At 45.1% G+C, this 20111-nt stretch overlaps 1 long non-coding RNA gene across 1 annotated transcript; it reads right to left on the reverse strand.

The window, feature by feature from the left end:
• Positions 1–547: 547 nt before the first annotated feature.
• Positions 548–18642, reverse strand: LOC146434362 (uncharacterized). The gene is made up of 3 exons (XR_014853259.1): positions 18534–18642; positions 2813–2975; positions 548–896 (listed from the first exon to the last, which is right to left on the reverse strand). It is a non-coding gene; the product is annotated as an uncharacterized LOC146434362 (long non-coding RNA).
• Between the last annotated feature and the right edge of the window lie 1469 nt (positions 18643–20111).

Here is a 20111-nt window from a genome sequence, read left to right on the forward strand (position 1 = left end):
CAGGAATCAAGCTCTCCTGGTGTTCAGGTACCTGGAATCCAGACCCGCGATTCCCAAGGTTTTTGGCTCGCAGGCGCCCGGCTGTGAGCACCACTCTCCTGGTGCTGTTTGAAACAGCACAGACACTTCCAGCAAGGTATTTATTCACCCCATTCCACAATTTCCTCCTCCTGTGGAGGTGCACACCAACCCACCTCGAGTCACCACGGTATTTAAGCACCTTGGGTGATGCAGCAAGGCAAGGTAGAATTTCCCAGCTGGGAGAAGCCTTTGCACTGATTTTTGCACGTCCAGCAGGCAGATTTGCAGTGTTTAATCCCACTTTAGCAGGCCAGGGAAGGGACAAAGCACATGTTTAAACATAAGCCTGGCTCAAATTTAAATTAGGCAGAGCTGACATGAGGGTGCAATTAGCACAAGGGATAAACTCCTGTGTCGGGATGGATCAACACCTTACAGCGAGTAGCTTATCAGTTTTCCTTTCTGCTGTTGGAATAGTCCTGCACTCCTAAATCAACCTTTTCCAGGAAGGTAATTCCATATTATCAGCATGTTTCCAACAGACACTATCCAACTCTCCTTCTGACACCACGGGGTAGGATTTCTGCCGCATCGTGACAGGAATTTCAGGCTCCGAAACATTACACTGCCCCAGCAGAATGATGGATCTGCTTCCAGGGGGTGAAAAATCCCTGAGCCAAACAAAAAAAAAAAAAAACAGAAAAAAATGCTCTTTCAATAACTCGATTTTCCTTTTTCCACATTATATTTTTCTCCCGGCTCTTACATCTTTGTGAAGCGTTCCCAGTGCAGCTCTTCCAAAGCCAAGCTGTTCTCCTTGGGGTAAAACATCGGGAAAACACGCGACCCTGAGCCAGGGCTGGAACTCAACTGCTCTGCAAAATGAAAGTAATACGTGGTTGGTACCTTCCAAATGAATTCATAGTGTTAAAAATCAATAATAACTTTAAAATCGCATAAAACTGCGAAATTAATTCAGCGGAAGAAGTTGGCAAAGCCCTGGAAGTTCTGCTGATTTAAAAGAAAGTCAGAAATTATCGACTTTCAAGATATCTTAAATGATGTGGAGGAAGAATTGCACCCTAGAAAAAAATAACTTGGAAAATTCAAGGGAGATCTGGAGAGATATGATCTTATTTTAAGGTTAAAACATGCTGACCTTAACTTTTGAGAGATTTTATAAAATTAAACACGGAAGAGCTGAGCAGCCCCTCTTGTAAAGGTGTTTAACACAAATGGTGAGATCAAATTCATAATAATAGAAATACTGATCTTTTCCAAGTAGTAAAAAGCAGTTTAAAAACCACATTAAAAAAGCATTCAGGGAATTTGTTTTAATTCCTCACTACCATATGAACGCAAAATAAGTACATTTTAAAATACTCTCACTGCTTAAATAAATTTCAGGCCCTGAATAAACAGCAAGGGAAGTGTTTTTTGCCTAACTTGAATTTTTTTTTCCAGTTCTTTTCCTTTGTGATATCTGTTACCTTGCTACTTATTCCTAGCTCAAGTTCACAGCTGCAGGGAGGGCTTTTTTTTTTATTCCTCCTTGCTTTGTGAGCAGATAAGCTCGAATCTGGAGGGGAATTTCATGGTTGTGGCTGTCTCCCAGCCTCCAGAGCTGAGGAAAAGCTGCCTAACCTCCCTTCAATAAAAAATGTGCTGGAGCAGAGTGGTGCATTTCAATCTCAAACTAGAAAGTAAAACAACAAAAAAAACCCCAAACCCCACATTTCATAAAAATCAACCAGATGCCTTAGAAGGGCAAATATCTTATTCCTCTTTAATTAAAAGGTATAGCAAATAAAAATCTGGGTTTAATTAAACAGCAGGAATAGAAGATGTTATCTCCCCAAACCACTCTGCCGCGCCGAATTAACTTCTGCGAGTCTTATTTTTGTTTGAAACCCCCACATATCAACCCAAACCCGGCACGCTGAGGGGAAATTTTACTTTCTATGAGCACATTTCTGTGCTCCGAGATCAAGGCAGCCAACTCCTGTATAAACCAGTAGGGGCAATGGCTTTTTACTGGTTTGTGCTGAGGCAGGAATGGGTCCTGCAGAGCCAGTGGATGTTGACCAACACACCCACAAATATTCACATTTAGCCTTTACTTTACCTGCTGAGTGGTACAGCGAATTTAATTAGGGTTTAATCCATTTTCATTTTCAATCAAGACCTGCCCAGCCGCTTCCTCCAGTCCCTCCACACCACAACTCCCAGATTCCTTGGAAAAATACCCCCACTTTTTATGAAGACACCCCCAATCAGGGTTAAATCCTGGCCTCTCCTGGCACCCCAAGCCAGGGCAGACCCTGCTTGTAAAATAGTGCAGGTGTGTTTATTGTAATCATCTCTGCCTAAAAAGAAACACGTTCAGGGGCTTTAAATATAATTAGCATGAGCTACACTCCTGCCTTTAATCACTACCTTGCTGGTTAATATAATCAAGAAGGTAAACAAACAAGGATTAACTCCGTTAGATTAAAAAAATATATATTCTACTGGGAAGCTCGCAGAGGAATTTTGTTTTGTTCCGCTGCTACGGAGCATCATTTTACTTCTGCGTGGCAAATTATTTTGAACACAAAAATACTTGTCTTGGAGGAGACCTCTCCTTTCCCTGCTTCCCTAAAGACAGAGACAAAATAAAACCCCCTTTATTCATATTTCGTATTCTATGCAACCGTTTTGCTCTTTCATGGCATCTTTCCCTACAAGACATCCGAGCACTTTAAAATGTTTAACTGTGCATCAAATTAAAGATAGGCTTGGAGTAACACACCTGCTGCTCTGACAATTTATCCCAAATGATGTGTTAGGTATAAAACCAGGTTTCAGGCACAGGAATTGGCGTTCCCAAATGTTCGATCCGTACACTGTTGTAATGACCGTGGCCGGACTTGCTTTTATCCCAGAAAACGCCGAAATCTGGAAGTGACTTTTGCCTGTTTGGAGATGGGAGAGGATATTTGGTAAATGATTGTTATCATAACCCACAGGGCTCATTCTGCTGTGAAATAACCCTTTATTCCACCTGGAAAGCTCCCTTCAAACTGTGCCTGAGCACAGGAAATGCTCTTATCACCAGAGATAGAGGCAGGCGGCTTTAACACACGACTCGCCGCGATCCCGAGGTTTCATTTCGCAGGAAAAAAGCCTGGATAAACACAGGCACGTGGCTCCAAACCTGCTGGGATGTGTGCACATCTTGCAGAGACAACAAACGTCCCAGGCTCCCTGTCCCTCCTTTCCTACCTCCAGAGCAGAGCAGCCCTCGGGATCTTCCGTGGACCTCTAACACCAAACCCCGCGGTGGCCCCGGGGAAGGGGAAGGCGGCCTTGCTCGGCATCTTTATTGATCCAGGATGTGCTGTACCTGACCCAGCGGCCCTGCCTGGGAATAAAGGCACTTTTTGTGCCAGTCTGCTGGAATGTGGAGCGCCAGAGTTCAGAGGAAAATGGGAGATCGTCACGGTAACGGAGCGCAGGGGGTTGCAGCCTCAGAGTCGGGATCTGAGAACCACACCGGCAAGGTTTTCAACATTCGTGGCTATATTTTCTCTTCTAATTTATTTATTTTAAATCACATCATAGCTAACATAGCTAACATGCCAAAAAAACACCTGAGGAAAAAAAAGGAAAAACACCCCAGCATTCTTCATCCGCTTGTAAATACACATCACATTTCCACTTAGGGAGGAGAAAAACCTCAGAAAGGAAAATTCCTCCCCAAATTCTGCATTTTTGCAGCAATGCAGGAGTCAAAGCAGGTTCAGGAGATGCTCTGTGGATAGGTGGTGGCTGAGACACAAGCCTGGAAAGCATCACTATGCTTTACATTACTATGCTTTACCCAGGAATGATTTGATAATGCACACTTTGATTCCCTCTGAGCAGCTCCCTGAGCTCAGGGAATCTCAGTGCAGAGAGATTAAAACCTCAGCGAGGTCTCTGCCACCCCAGAACCAGAGCTGATGGGGTCTTTACATCCTCCATGCTCAGAGCAGGATTAAATGGGACTCTAAATAAAGCCAGGCTCAAACACTTCCCTCCACTAGGTCAGAGATGAAGTTACAACTTCAGAAATCCCTGAAAACTGCAGCTTTTGCAAGGGAAATGTCCATCATCTTTCCTATTCGAATGGCTCATTAGAATATTAATTCTAAGTCTGGGTCTAACTAGAATTCTAAATCCATGTCTAATCAGAATTGTAAATCCAATTATAATTTAATTCTATGTCCAAGTCTAATCAGAATTCTAAATCTAATTACAATTCTAAGGCCAAGCCTAATTATAATTCTACATCCAAGTCTAATCAGAATTGTAAGTCCAAGTATAAATATAATTCTATGTCCAAGCCTAATCAGAATTTTAAGTCAAATTAGAATTCCAATTCTAGGTCCAAGTACAATTGTAATTCTAAGTCCAAGTATAATCAGAAATTTAAGTCTAATTAGTATTCTAAGTCCAAGTACAGTTACAACTCTATGCCCAAGTCTAATCATAATTCTAAGTTTAATTAAAATTCTAATTAAAATTCTATTTAAGTCTAATTAGATTTATAATCCTGACTCTAAAAAATGAAATTGAATGTACCCATCCCAAAAATGAGTGCACAGATTTCCTCCACAATATCTGTGTTTTTAGAAGCCAAATACTGATTTTATGGTGCACTAAAAATTTTTCATAAAAATGGAGCTGACTTTTGCTTATAACCAACGGTGTTTTTATGATTATACGGTCCTAACTTTGGGACCAAAATGCAGGAAAAATAAAACCAAACCTGAATAAACACCGTTTTACACAAAAAATATAGTTTTGTGTTTTATTGGAGAAAAAAAAATCTTTAGAAATGTCCATTTGTAAAAGCAACTGGGACAGGGTGAATAACACCGGTCCCGTTTCTGCCTCTCATCATTCCTTGCCCATGGAAGTCAAACTCCTGGAGCTCATCTGCTCTTGTCAGACAGAAAGGTGACTCGAACCACATCTGTCTAGAGGTGAATCCCAGCAGAAGGAATTCTGTTTCAGAGCCACACATGCTAGGTGTGTTTTCTGTTGCAAATACATTGTGTCAGGGATGAGTTAAAGGTAAGGCAAGAATGAGATGTAGCTCAGCTCCACTTTGAGGACAAGGAATATCCATGAACTGAGTGGTTTGGTTTTTTTTCAAAGGAAAAGCTATTCCAAAGTCAAATAATATTCAAATCACAGGCTGAGCACTTGGAATAAATTACAGCTCTCACTGAGTGATAAATCTCTCTCTGTGCCCTTTGAAAAGGATTTCAGGTGTTTATGAGCTTCTTCTGCATTTCCCAGAGTTTTGCTCATTCCTGGGGCACTTTGGAGTGGAGCAAAGGCCTGCGGGGCTGGGAAGGTCAGAGTCCCTTGGATCATGTCCATCCCAATCCCAGCACGGGGCCAGTGGCTCCGTTCTGCTCCAGTGCCGAGCCAAACTCCCGGCTGCTGGAGATCAGGGTTGGAGACAAGCAATGTCCCTTCATGGTCCCATCGGCCAGGGCAACTCAACAGGGGCAAAACGAGCCTTTTCCGCTCATTTTTAGGGCAACCAGTGGAAACAAAAGTGGGATTTTTCCAAGGCAGTGATTTCAACGGGAGCAGAGACAGATTGCAAAACATTTTGAAACTCCTGCTGTCCCAACACCTGCCAAATCTCAGGGCTTGCCACAGAGTGGGGCCGAACCCAGCAGGGACTTCCAAACACCATTAAAATTGGGATGAGATTATCTATAAGAATGAAACCAATTCCTCGCTGCCTTAGATCCTTCTCTTGGTCCCTTCCCGCTGCTCCCTGGAACACCCCATTTTGTTTTCCCAAAACTTGCTGATGCCCCGGAAGCCACGAGCCATCCGTGACATGTCCTGGATGATGACAAAGGCACAAAGAGCAGCAGCAGAGACAGAGATGGTTGGGACACATTGCAGCAGGAGAAGAGTAGGATCGGTTTGGAAGTTGGGATCACAGGGTGGTTGTCGCCACTCGGTGATTGTGGGGACAAAAATGTCCTTTTGGAACATCAGGATGTCTCTCCACCTCCCATCTAGGAAGAGGCTGGAACTAGGTGGAGGAAGATGGCAACTAACAGTGATTCCTGGAGCTCTGAAAATTCGTGGAACTGAGGTAAATTAGGAGGCAGAGGAGATGTCACAGTTGTGTGCTTGACGTGCTCATGAGAGCGTCATTAGCAAGGAATCACCATAAAACATCAAACCAAACTTCTCTGTCGAAACCATCACAGGAAAAGGACATGGATCCACTCCTGTTGAGGCTGAAATAAACCATAAGCATTTTTCCCACTTATTTCCCTTCGAATTCCAGAAAATGTTCATTTTCCAAAATATTTTTTCAAATTTTTGGAAGCATCCTATTATTATTGTTAACCTGACTGGTCACCTTCATCTGCATCCCAAAGCAGAAACCCAAAAAAAAGTGAGTGAAAACAAAATAAATAATAAAATACAGAAAAAGGAATGAATTGAATGTATTAAAACTCTGATTTCAAAAGCTGTCTTGTGACAAATATGCAGTTTAATTTGGCAGTGTAAAACAGGGAATCAAACAGGAGCAAAGGTAAAATTCTTCCATGCTTTCCTTGGTGCTTCAGCAAGAGCTTTGTAAAGCATTTATTTTAGGGCTGGGTGGTTGACCTCCTCTTTTTCTTCCTCCCCAAGAAAAATATAAGAAGGCATAAATATTGTTTGAGTTAAATTTCTTTTTCTTTTATCCCTTAGGCCAGCAAACAGTAGGGAAAGAAATGTTCCGATCAAACACGACATTTCATTGTATCTGAAACGAAATGTTTCAGTTTTGGCTTGGGGTGAATTTTGCACTATTTAAAAACACAACATTTAACCAAATTTAGCCTCATAATATCTTGTTGAAATCAAAACACTTCCCGTCTAAAGTTTCAGAAATAAACCAATTTTAATTAGGGCAAACCCCACCCTTTTCATTTAGATGCAACTTACATTCAACACCAACTCACAAAGAGTTTTTGTCAAACTAAAAAATGTGCAAGTTGGGCACATCAGCTCAACATTTCCTGAGCTTTGGTTTGAGGAGGAGCCACTCTGTGGAGCTGATGGGCACTTTGGGTATTTTATTACTTTGGATATCCTGATTATTGCCAGGACTGTCCCAGGCTGCTTCATGCCAGGTGCTGGAGAAGACACTAAGAAAAATACTACTATTATTATTATTGCTATTATTATTATTATTATTATTATTAATATTATTATTATTACTTGGGTGCTGCTGGTTGCAACATTTTACCAACAAAACAAATCAACAAAATTAATCTCCTTTTTCCTTTTATCTTTGGATTAAGCTATCTTTCCTTTGGCATCCCCATGGTCCCAGCAGCCCTGGCTACACTTGAGGCCTGATTTGAGGGATAGGATCAATAGCAAAGAGCAGCAGAAAGAGAAGATCACCCGCACAAGACTATAATAACTTCATAATATCTGCTCTGGCTCTTCGGTGGCTCTGAAAACGTGCAAGTATGGTTGGGGAGATGGAAAATAATATGAAACACTCACTAACAGCATGTAGCGTAGAAACTCCGAAAACCACCGCAGTCATTGCCTCACAGATGGTCAAATGAACAACATGTTTCTATTCCTGTATTTAATTAAATCTTAATTATGCCACCAACAGGGTTCAAAACAGCATTATGAAACAGCTTGCATGAATAGCAGAATACGATTGGCTGAGGGGGCTTTGAACTTGGGTAATTATCTCCCCGAAAAAGCGCTCACGGTGGGGCTATAAAGGCAGCCCAGTGCACCAGGGCCAAAAGTAAATCCGTGTAGAATAAACCCACTCTGAGGCATGGGGCTGATAAATGGAGAGGCAGATGGCAAAGTACCAGTGGGACCAGCTGGGAGGTGCTGGGAGTCCGAGGGAACTTCCCACACCTGGATTGAAACCTGCTCTGCCTCTCACCTCTGTTGGTCTGGAGATAAAATGGACCCATAAGAAAATCAACCAACTCTAATTTAATTCTTCCACCAGCCAGTCACGTGGGCTAATTAAAAGCAGCTGCCTGAAATATTCCTTTGAATTATCTTTTTTGTTGTTGTTGACAGAAGGTCCGTTATGGAAAAGAAATATTCTGGAGGATCTTTCTCTTTCATTTTTAATCTGGCGGCTAAAAACCAACAAGCACTTGTTAGAAGCACTTTCCCAAGGAGTTTAGCTTTTTGCAGTGCTTTCCTGAGCAGAGGGCTGGGAAGGCCCACCCTAAATTCATCTCCCAGGCTTTTCTTCCATTTTAATGCCATTTCAAGTTCCTTGTCAACTTGATATTCAGAGCAGGGATCACCTGCCTCTTTCACACTTAAAAGCATTGCTGGGAAGAGCTACGACACATCTGAGAGCATCCAAGGTTCAGCCATCCCATAAGGACAGGTTGAAGAAAAAACACAAAAGACATTTTGTGTCATAAAAAAACATTATCAGACTCAACTTCTATGAAAGTTTTCCTATTCTGGCAATATTTTCTTTGGTGGACTTTCACAACACCTCCAGCATTGGTCTGAAAAGATACTTTCTTGTGTGCATCTCAGCAAAGGGCAAAAGAAGGAAGATGAAGAAATTATTGTATCATATTTTAGTTTCTTTTTTCCTTTGAGGTACTAAAATTAAAGTCATTCCATTGAAAAATCAGTAGAAAAAGGATGCAATACAGTTTATGGATGGTTAGATGAACTGTTTTTTATGGAGGTGGTCAGAGTGAATAAGGCAGACAACAGGGCTCTGTGTGGATTTACAATTTAAAATTAAAAAGAAATAAAGAAAGAAAGAGAAAGAAGAAAGAGAAAGGGAAAGAGAAAGAGAGAGAAAAAAGAAAAAGATAAAGAAAAAGAAAGAGAGAAAGAAAAATTAAAAGAGAAAGTCACAAAACCGCCCCTAGTCAAAATTTTCTTCCCCAAACCCATAATTTGTGAGGGTTAAATTTCCAGTGAAAATTTTAAATTTGCAAGGGAAGGTTTTAAATTTTAAACATTTTTACCTCCTCTGCCCACCTTTGGAGGTATTTTTCCAGCTGAACTCAAATTTCTAAGAAAAACAGATCCCTCCCAGAAAAACACTTTTGATAATGCAAAAAAAATCAGTTGGGTGGGGGGAATTAACCTTACCAGAAAACTTCACCCTATTTGAAAAATCCATTGGATTGGATCAGCTGCATTCAGGGAAAAAAAACCCTCCATTGGAAATAGAAATATTCTTCAGGAACAAGAAGAATGGGAAACCCTTGGATGGAAGAAATCCTGGCTGGGGACACCTTTATGTGTGTGGCAGAGAGGAGGAGACCATGGAAGTCTCCAAAGTCTCCTCACACCCCAAGTTCTGGATGTCTCTTGGCATCTCCCACTGGGATTCATACACTCAGGGATGGAGGAACCTTTGCCATGACCTTGCCAAGGTGACAAAATCCCTTGGAAAAATGTGCACGGAAGGCTTTGCTCCCTCTAATTTTCATTTTGGAATGAAATCTGACCAACTCACGCCCAGTGCTCCCACATCCTGCAAAATCCCACCGCATTTGCCAAGATAAGAAAGCCATTTCACACCCCTTACTCACACTCTTTTTATCTTCAACCTAATTTTTACTGATTCATCTGAAAAGGAGAGCACAGTTTTGCTCGGGCTTTCCTTTTTTTCTCCCCAGTGAGGCCTCCCGCTCCCTGAAATACCCAAAATCGCTGACACAGTGCGCTCCTCCAGGAATCCAGAGCCTTTCCCACTGAGTTACAAGCTGCCAAGGAGGCTATATTATAACAAAAGGAGTTTTTCTATCCTCCTGTAGGCAGAACGCTGGAAACTGCCATGAAATGTGCATTATCTGAAGGGGATTTGTTGATGGATAGAATCAACTTAGTTAGGAAATTTCCAGCTGATCTGTAAACACGCCCCGGAGAAGGACGGAGACAGCAACAGTGGTGCAGGCGGTGTCTGAACCCTCTTGGCCCCCATCCTGGGACTTAATATCTTAATAACTTGTCCTTATGAGTCACTGCAGGGAAGGAGCCAGGATTGCTCTTGTCACATTGGAGAAGTGGACTGAAAGGCTGTCATGGACTGAGCGGCTCGAGATGCGGCTGGGAGAGATGGAGCGGATGCTGTGCTTTGCCAGGGACCTTGTTTAAAGGACTGAAAGGAAATATAACACAGGGGGAAGAAAGAAAGTAGAAAAAGGTAAGGCAGATAGTAGAAAAGTAGGTAAAGAAGAGGAGGAGGTAGGAGTGACAAATTTTAGGCAAACACCTCAGTGAACTCTGCATAGGTGCCTCACCAAAGTGCTCCAGGTCCAAGAGATCAAACAGTCCCTTTTGGCATTAAACCTCTTGATTAAATCAGTGAAGAGCACTGATGGCTCCCAGGAGGCCAAGCCTGAGTTTTCACCGGATGAGCACCATTGGTCTATCCCACATTTCCTCAGATTCTGTCTCTGCACCCAACAGGAACCTGTGACACAAAATGTAAGCTGTGACAGCAAAGACAGCTGGCAGCAAATGACCACAGCTCATCAATACAGGTTAAAAACAAGGGGTGATTTTTTTTCTCACTTTTGGTTCTGCATCGCTGGCAACGCAATTTTTGCAGACTGAGCTGCAGTCACACAAATCCACTCCATCCACACTCCCTTGCACTGGTTTCCCCTGAGCAGAAGCAGATAAGAAAAGAAGAAAAGGCTCAGGGAAATAGCAAATCTTCACATCTGTGTTGGACTTCACCCATGAGCGAATTCTGCACGTCCCAATGGCACCAAAGCAAAGCAAACCTGAGAGCAAACAGATTTCCCTTGAGGGGGAAACAATGTGTTTAACATCCAGGATTTGCAGGGTGAACCCAAACTCCCCGAGTGGCTGTGTAGCCAGCAAAGCGCGCAAAACCAGCACCTTGCGAGTCCTCGGCTGTTCCTCTCACACAAATCTGCCAACTCCAGCAGCAAAATCATCTCGGGTGTGCTGGAGCTGCAGATCCAGGCCGGCTCTGCGAGAGGGAGCTCCATCCCCCCCTGGCTCCCGACTTCCCAGGACACGTTATCCGAAATCCTCCCGCCGAGTCCGATTCCTGGCACGGACGTGGGAACAGGAAGGAGCCCTGCGAGATGGTCGGGTCCCAGCCCACATCTTGCAAAGAAACACCAGGGCTGCCCAGACAAGGGAGCCGAATTTTCCCACCCCAAAAAATCCCCTAGAACGGTGCTTTCCTCTGCAGCTTGCCATGAACTCAATTTCCTTGCCAAGAGTGGGGGTAAGAGGGGAAAGGATCTGTCATGCACTGCTCCTCTCACAAGATCATTCATCCTTCCTTTCCTCAAAAAGGAAAAAAGGGAAAGAACCAGGAATTGCTTGATAATATCATTAAAATACATATCTTTTTTCCACTCCCAGATTTTCTCTGCTTTATCCCCTTTGTGCTGACAGTGAGACCCTCCCAAAAGAAAAGCAAAAGCGAAAGAGTAAAGGAATGAAAGAATTTTTCCCCAGAAATATTTCTCTGCTTTTCTCCTAAACATAGGAGACTTTTATGTGAATACTTAAAAATGAAGATTTGGATGGGGTTCCCTTCTTTTTAAGAGGTAAGACATAAAAATAAAAGAAGTAACATTTCTTCTGCATTTAATTGTTCCCTAAAAAAATGTGGGGTATCTGGCAAGAAACTGGGAGTTTGACATTAATTTCCAAGTTAAAAATGTAGACATATCTACATTTCATTACTTCCTTCTTGCTGAGAAACACTGAAGGGAAAATATTGAAAACTGCAACTTGCAAGAAATGATGATCGTGACTCTTGTGCGAGATGCGTTTTCCAGCAAAAACATTACAATAAAAAAATTTAAAAAAAAAAAGAGAGAGAGACAGAGAGAACAAATCTTATCAGTGACATGTTTTGGTCCCTGCTATCCAACAGCCTCCTGATTTTTAACCCCAGAGATTTGTATCTAGGTCAAGAGTCCGCCCGCCCTCCTCCCCCAGCGCAAGACCGAGCCTATCGTTCCTCAGGTTAGAAATGCGTTTTGCAAAACTCTCCTTGGGTCAGCGATCAGGCCGAGCTCAAGGCCAATTCATATTCCATACGAAATGGTTGGTCCAGTCCTGGTGACAACAGCCAGAATATCAGATATACCCCCAAACCGGCCTACTTGATGATATTTAAAACATATGGCACGACGACGCGCTCGGCATTTCCATAGCTTCACGTGCGCCTGTTACTGATACGCTGGGTTTTAGAATGAAAATATTAGGACACGTTGGATTGCTGGCCTCCTCCCCCTCCCCTCCGCCTGGGAAGATTTCATCACATGTCTGCTCTGCTCTGATTTTGGGATTTATCTGTGCTCAGCACCCGGCTGATGTTTGCTTGCAAATCTCCGCGTCGCTTTGCACTGCTGTGCTCACTGAGAGCTGGTGTTTCCCCACTCCCCATGGGGAGCAAGGCTCCTGGGAATGGAGCTGGGAACAATGCAGGAACTATTCCAACACACTAGGAATAAAAAAACCCCATCCCATCTCAATCCTCTCCATTCACAGTCTGTCACACGGCAGAACAAAGGCGCCAATGCCGAGATGTGCCAAAGGTCTGGGGTGTTGGGGTGCAGCACTCTGAGCACATCTGGTTGACTGACCCAAAATTGCCACTTAAAAGCCCATTTTTCCACCAGCAGGCTCACGTCATCACAAGACAGCACATGAAAGCCATCTCCTCCAGCATCCCACACGTCCTCAACTGCACGTTATGTTTCTGTGTTTGCCAAGGCACCACCAAACCCACAGCGATTTCAGGTTACAACTCCCTCAGTCCTCATCCCCAGCAGTGTTTTTGCACAAAGAAGTGCAGTCACACTTTGAGGCTTTCAAAATTCTTGTGTCAGCGAGGTCAGGCTGAAGATTGATCTTTTGTAATACTTGCAGCAAGCCTGCCGCACCAAACTTCTGCTTTCCACCAAAGAGAAATTTCCACGCTTGTCAAAACTTCCTTTAGGAAGTTCTCAACTTCCTTGAAAACAAGGTGTCTATTTGCAACCAATTATTTTTTCTTTTTACTATTTGCTTTCTGAATCAGTTTTTCAGCATGTGCTCCCAGCGAAAAAGATTAGATCCCGCTTAAAAAAATAGAAAAAAGAAAAATCCCAGGGAGCAATGCTAATTACAAAATATCAGACCTCTGGGTTGCACAACACACCGTGAGACGCTGACGTTTCTGGCTGTTAATTTGGGCTTTGCCTCGTAAGCCAGGAGGTATTTGTCCTACCAGGCACGCCAAGGATTGGGAAGTGCTGTCTGTGCCTGCGTGGCGATGAACTGGAGACCTTGGATCATCGTTAGCCACCCAAATCTCACAGTTCCTGAGGTAATGCCAACCTGGGATACAACGGAGTGGATGGAAGTGTCACACCCTATCCAAAGCTGCTCACCACCCTTTTTTTCCCAAGTTCTCTCTGTTTTCCTCAGGCTGATTTTCCTGCTTAGGCAGGGAGAAGAGTTTTCCAGGGAAAACATGGTTTTATAGACGTGAGCTCTGAGGAACCGGCTGTGCCTGTGAGTGTCTTGCTCCTCATGAAGGACTTTGCATGGAAATCAGGTGGTTTTGCTGGAATTTATCAGCCATGTCCCACCTGCCTCCTGGTGACCCCAAAAAATCAAGGGGGACAAGTGTTTCCCTGATTCACTGCAGACTTGTGCTCTTCCCAGGATGTCACTTCTGAGCAGGATGGTAAAGGGCCCTTGTAAATTGTGGATTCCTAAGAAACTCCTGTTTCTTTCTCCCAGTCCTTCCAGTGCTTAACAGATCATCTGTCCTCCTGTGTGGGTCTGAGTTTCCACCCAAAATCAGTTTCATCTCCCACTTTATTCCCTTCCATCTTCAAGCAAACAGCTCATCACACAGCTTTAGACTTCCCTCTCCATCAGCTGAGGAATGAGACACAATCATTGAGGCTTGAAAAAACCCCAAGATCATTGAATCCAACTCCATTCCAAACCCCTCAATGGCACTTTCATCCCCATCCCAAAATATCTGCCATGAAGGACTCCAGAGGAACTGCATAAAGCCCACCAGACACATCCATTTCCAGAGCCCAGGGCATCTCGTGCAGCGAGGTGCCTCCAACACTAATTCCCTCTAAATGAAAGGCTGCCCAGCAGCATCCTGAAAATCAGGCTTTGAAGCTGCCTCACAGCTCCCCAAACCTATTATTGCTTTTTCAGATATTCCCCACTCTGTCAAAATCCTGCAGACGGCTCCGTCAGGAGCGCAAAGGCAACGCTCTCGGTGTCTTCCCCTCACAGGAGACATAAGCCAGCTCATGCAGAGGATCTTCCAGCTCTATTTCCTCCATGTGTTATTTTTATGTATCTTCCAGGGAAACGCGAGTGGAGAATTTGAATTTAATAAGAGCGGGATATGGGGCGCTATTAAGGCTTCAAAGCACCATCGAGCACCAGCGATGGATCAAAGGCCTACGAAAATATTGCGAGAAATTATTGGCCCTTGAGGAGAGCGAGACACGACAAATGCCTACTGGATCCCTTCTCCAGCCCCCTTGGGAGGAGGGAATTATTAAAGGTCGCTGCAAAGCCCTGCTGAGAGCAACATAAAGTTTTCTGCTGACGGTGCAAGTGGTGGATCAGACTCCGAGTCACCTGACAGGGAACCGACAGCGAGCTCGAGCTTTGCCAAAAGCGCCAAGGAGGAGGAAATGAAACCTCACAGCCCTGTTGATGCCAGAAAAAAAAAAAATCACAAAGCTCAACTGATAATGAAAAAGTTGGGGGAGGTTCAGACCGAGGACAGGTATGTTTTACAGCTCTCCTCCTGCACCAGCAACTTAAAAGACATTTTGAGGTAAAATACACAAAAATGCAATACTTTGCAATCCGCCACAGGTCGAGCTGCTCGTCCTCCTGGCAGAGAGAGCTACTAGGAGCAGTATTTAATTCCAGGATTGGATAACATGAAGGCTAGGCCATATCCACAGGCTGCAGCTCCTGCCCAGGTTGAAGGTTTGAGAAGGAGAATGAAGGAGAAACCTTCCTGGAGAAGGTTTGAGCACATGCATCACCCCTTAATCTCATGCAATAATCGATATATTTGAAGATGACCACATAGGATGTTGTTCTCTCCAACAGAGACCAAAACCTGCCTCACCATGAGGATACATCCAGGATTGGAATGCGCCTTACACCTTCACCCAAAGGAATATTTCCTAAGCCCTCTCCTGGGTGATGCTGCAGGCAGGGTGTGGGCAGCCAGGGCAGGAATTAGAGCCCAGGAATTCTGCTGGAGCACTGCTTCCCACTAGCCAATCCCACCGTGGCTCAGTTTACCTGAAGGAGGCGAGTGAGGAATCTGGAGAGGAAAGGTGGACAAGGACCTGGAGTGACAGGACAAAGGGGAATGGCTTCCCACTGACACAGGAAGGAGATAGACAAGATATTGGGAAGGAATTGTTCCCTGTGAGGGCAGAGAGGCCCTGGCACAGGGTGCCCAGAGAAGCTGTGGCTGCTCCTGGATCCCTGGAAGTGTCCAAGGCCAGGTTGGATGGAGCTTGGAGCAACCTGGGAATGTGGAAGGTATCCCTGCCCATGGCACAGGGTGGAACTGGATGGGACCTCCAAGATCCTTCCAAGCAAAACCATTCTGGGATTCAATGACAATACTGATCAGGTCACCAGCCGAGCACAGCAGGGATGAGATGGAAAGGGTGAAGGATGCCCTGGATGCACCAGGCCTGGGAGATTCATACCTGCTGCCTCATCCCAACCTCTCCCCTGACTCTACACGTACAAATCCACAGATGTTTTGCAGGAATGTTCTTCCTGTGCCTTTGAGGGGTGCAGCTGTTTCCCTGATCGTTTCATTTTCAGTGTTTTGGCTACTGCACACACGCGTTCCTTCACGGCAATTTGGTGTCCACAGGTCTAGTGCCTCCAGCCACAACTTCACCAGGGACACTTTGTGCCATGGCCCATGATGTCCCAACAAACAGGGTGGTCACTCTGAGAAAACAGACAGTCCACTCAATATTTCTGGAACAACAGCCCAAATCCAATTATACTAATTTTTGAATTTTTATGCCCGCTTCTTTTCAGCTCAGCCAGCCTTAAGTTTTGAGGACTTGTTTGTTTGGCTTGGGGCTTTTCCACCTAATTGTTTTTGAAAGAAATAATGGGCCTTTCCTGCTTTTTCCTCCCCAGATCTCACTCGGAATGTCAAGCCTGGTTTCCCCTGGATTTGTTGAGGGTCCCAGAAGTGGAACTCGATCTTTTGGGGGTCCAGTTGAGCCTTTAACAAAACTATCTTTTCTCCTCAAAGTTTATTCAGGTGCCTGAATTAAACAGGTGTTGGTAAAGACAAAGAAAAAAGCAGAAGTTTTAATCAGTCTAAGAAAAATAATTTCCTCTCTCAGCTGAGCCGCTTTGGCTCTCCCTTCTGATGTTGTGAGTGCAGTTACTCAGTAATTGTTATTTTTTTCTTCCTTAAATGGAAGATTTCAACCTTTCAGCATCAAATTAAACACCAAAGTGAAACCAAATCAGCTGGTAGCCAAGAAATTTGATCAGCAGCACCAGCAGAAACCTAAACTGCAACACAGGGAGGTGAAGGACTCAGAGTAAGGGTGCCTGGTTTTCCAAAATAAATCATATTTTCATATGAATGCTTGCACGTTTCACAAAATATTGTTCTATTTAGGAAAAAAACCACTTTTCCCCCTCAGTATCCCGTCAGGTTTTTCTTTATCTCTTTGGACAGAAGTTCACCACTCACCCAGGGGGTTCTCCAAGTTCTTCCTTCTTCCAGGCCACTTAAATCCAGGAAAGCAAGACCCTGGCCAAAAACACTTGCAAATTACTGATTTTACCCCATCCTCCTCTCCTGGAAAATTCAGTTTTTCTCACTTGAGAAACACTAACAACTTTTCCCTTGTTTTGCCCTGGCATTTAAATTTTTTTCCCCAGTACCTTGTTTCTACCTTTTCACCTCACAATGTTGTTGACCACAAGGCTGGTTCACCTCTAGGATTCTGGTTAATCCTCAAAAACACTGGAATTTGGGAATACAACCAGCAGGCTTGGAGCAACCTGCTCTAGTGAAAGGTGCAACAACCCCTTGAAATTGGTGCTGCAATCCCCCCAAAAATTTAAGAGAAGCCTGAATGCTGCTGGAACACCCAGGCTGGCTTTGGATTCACCTTTATATTAGTGGGAAGACCTTCTTTCCCAGTTTAACAAGGCCGGAAATGGGGGAGGAAAAGGTGAGTGGAACAAAATATTTCCCGTGCTTTGATTTTCCAGTTCATGAAACAATATTTTCATTTTTCCCAGCCCAGGTTTTAAGCTACAGTTGCTCCTGCTGCAGCCACAATTAATATTCCACCTTCCAAAAAGAGGGGAAAAAAGAAAAAAATTCTTGCCCGTGGATTCCCAGGGAGACATTCCACTCTGATCTGCAATTAGCGGTGGCCTCAGGCAAATGATCTAAAATAGAAATGTTATTTTTGGAATCATGATAGCCACTACTTTTTACTCCCCAGAACACCCGTTCTTTCTGCTGTGCACTGTCATTAAAAATAGAATCCACAACCGAAGGGTTTCTTCCTCTGGCAGGACACACACTGCCATCCCAGTGCTACCAACATGAGGAGTTACACGGAATTCTCCTCTTGAAGGAATCAGTGATCAAATCTGAAATACTGCACCCAGTGCTTGAGGCAGAACTGGGTCTGATCTAAATTCTCCTTGTCCTGCTGACAGCTGTGCAGATGTGAACAGCTTCACGCTTGAGATCCTGACCCAAAACCTGTGGAAGCCACTGAAGATCTCCCTTCTTATTCCAGAGAGGGTGAAATTCAGGCATGATTTTAATATATCCATAGCTTTAAACACCTGCCCATGTCCCACAGAAGTTAAAAGGGCTCAGAAGCACCTCTCCTCCCCAAGACATGCTCCAGTGGGGCAGCCATGGCTTCTCTGGGCCTCCCCAGCCTCACAGGGAGCAATTCCTTCCCAATATCCCATCTATCCCTGCCCTCTGGCAGTGGGAAGCCGTTCCCTGTGTCCTGTCCCTCCATCCCTTGTCCCAAGTCCCTCTCCAGCTCTCCTGCAGCCCCTTTAGGCACTGGAAGAGGCTCTGAGGTCCCCCTGGATCCTTCTCTTCTCCAGGATGAATAACAGGATGACCCTTGAAATTCACACCTTGCTTGGTCAAAGCTTGGCTGGAGCTGCCAGCTTCACAAAGGAGATGGACAAAGGGCCTGAGGGCTTTTCCTGGGAGGAAGAGACATCCACTGGGAAAACCTCAAAGTCCCCTCCTTGCCTTTTATCCTGCCAGCCTCCTGCAAAGTCTTGCCTTAAAAATCCCTACTTCCAGCCTCCTCACGGACCAAGCTGAGGGATCCAGCTGGATCCACCAGAACAAGAAGAGTTCCACCACCTTGCTCCCGTCAGGGATTTGAAAATCCAAAGCCCACCTTGCCCTGGGCTGCGTTTATTGCCGGGATCATCCCGCAGTGGGAATCTCTGCCCTCTGTCAGCCTCTCCTCCGCCGGTCCTGCTGCTCCGAGGGCTCGGGAAGGGAGGAAGCAGAAGGGAAGAGAGGGCACATCAGCTGGTAACAGTTCAGAAACAGATGTACATTCCTGCGCGCAGCCCCGGCCGGAGCGTATCCAATTACTTTGGAGCCGCGCTCCGCTCCGAGCGGCTCATCGCGAAAGCCCCGCACCTCCCGCCCCTTATCTGCTGCTTTGCTTTTGATTATGAACTTGTCACCGCAGGGGGAGTGCTCTGGGAGGGGTGAGGGAACAAAGCCCGGGCGGCAGAAGGAGCAGGGACACTCCCGGCTGTCCCCGTGAAGGTCCCACTCCAGATCGCCCTCGGTGGGTGCTGCACAAGCACGAAGAAATTATCCCTTAAAAGAGGAGGGAGGAAAAACATTAATTAATCAGGTTAATTAGGTCTGGTGGTTCAATGCTGGATGCAGTTGGGAGCTGGGATGTTCCTGAAAGAAGTGATGCTCTGCTGTAGAGCAGGGGGGAGTGAGGAGGAGGAAGGCAAAAAGCACAGCAGCGTCTGGTTTTTCTCCGGTTTGCTCCAAAAATTGGCATCCCTGGCAGCCCCCACAGCAGAGGGGAGCTGGAAGGGCAGCCTGGATGCACTGAAATGGTGTTACCTGCACTGTCAGGGCACCCAATCTTTTCCCACTTCCCATGACAAGCAGAGAGAAGGCTGACAGGACACGAAAATCCAAACCTTCTCCTCTTCCTTCAGCACAGAGAGGTCAGAGGGTGATTTTCTGGCCAAGCCTTGCCAAGGGGACCACTGGACCACAGGCTCCTTATGGAGAACAAGCACTGACACCAACTCCCAATCCACATTCATTATTACCATCTAACAGAAAAATCCAGGAGCCTGGCAGTGGAACAGCATCACTGTGAATGTCACATTTAAACAGGGCATTAAAATTCCACCAGAACTATTTTTTACATGGCATTTTTTATTTCCTAACCTCTCTGCCACCCTGCCCTGCTAGCAGGAAGGATGCACCCACCCCATCCCGCTCTGCCTGCGGTACCTTCGCTCTGCCTCCCCCACAAACCTCCCCAAACTCCCTTTTTCCTCCGGGAGAGCCGGATCACGTTTCAGCCAGGGCTCGACTGGGTTTTTGGTCTGCTCCAGGGCAGATATTTGCAGGACTGTCAGCAGTGCACATAGCCCTGGCACCAAGCACTGCGGCACTGGAGGTTCCACACACAGCGACGCTCGCTGGAGCCAGGCTCAGAGACTCCATAATTACCCCACAGCCAAGTCCCACCATAAATTTCCCCTAATGAAGCCTGCCTGATACTAAAAGGCTTTGCACGTTTCGAGGTTATGCACAGCAGCAATTCCCTGAGGGAGAAACCCTGCCTCGGTCCTGCAAGCACTCCTTCGCTCTCGTTCACAGAAGTGAGGCAGGTTTTTATTTAATTTATTTACTTAATATTAGCTGTTTAATCCAGAGGAGCGAGGAGCCGCTCTGCTGCCGCTGCCGTGCAGCCCCGAGGCACATC

The sequence above is a fragment of the Lichenostomus cassidix genome, chromosome 7 (genome assembly GCF_008360975.1).
Source record: "Lichenostomus cassidix isolate B80296 chromosome 7, HeHo_3.0, whole genome shotgun sequence".
NCBI lineage: Eukaryota > Metazoa > Chordata > Aves > Passeriformes > Meliphagidae > Lichenostomus > Lichenostomus cassidix.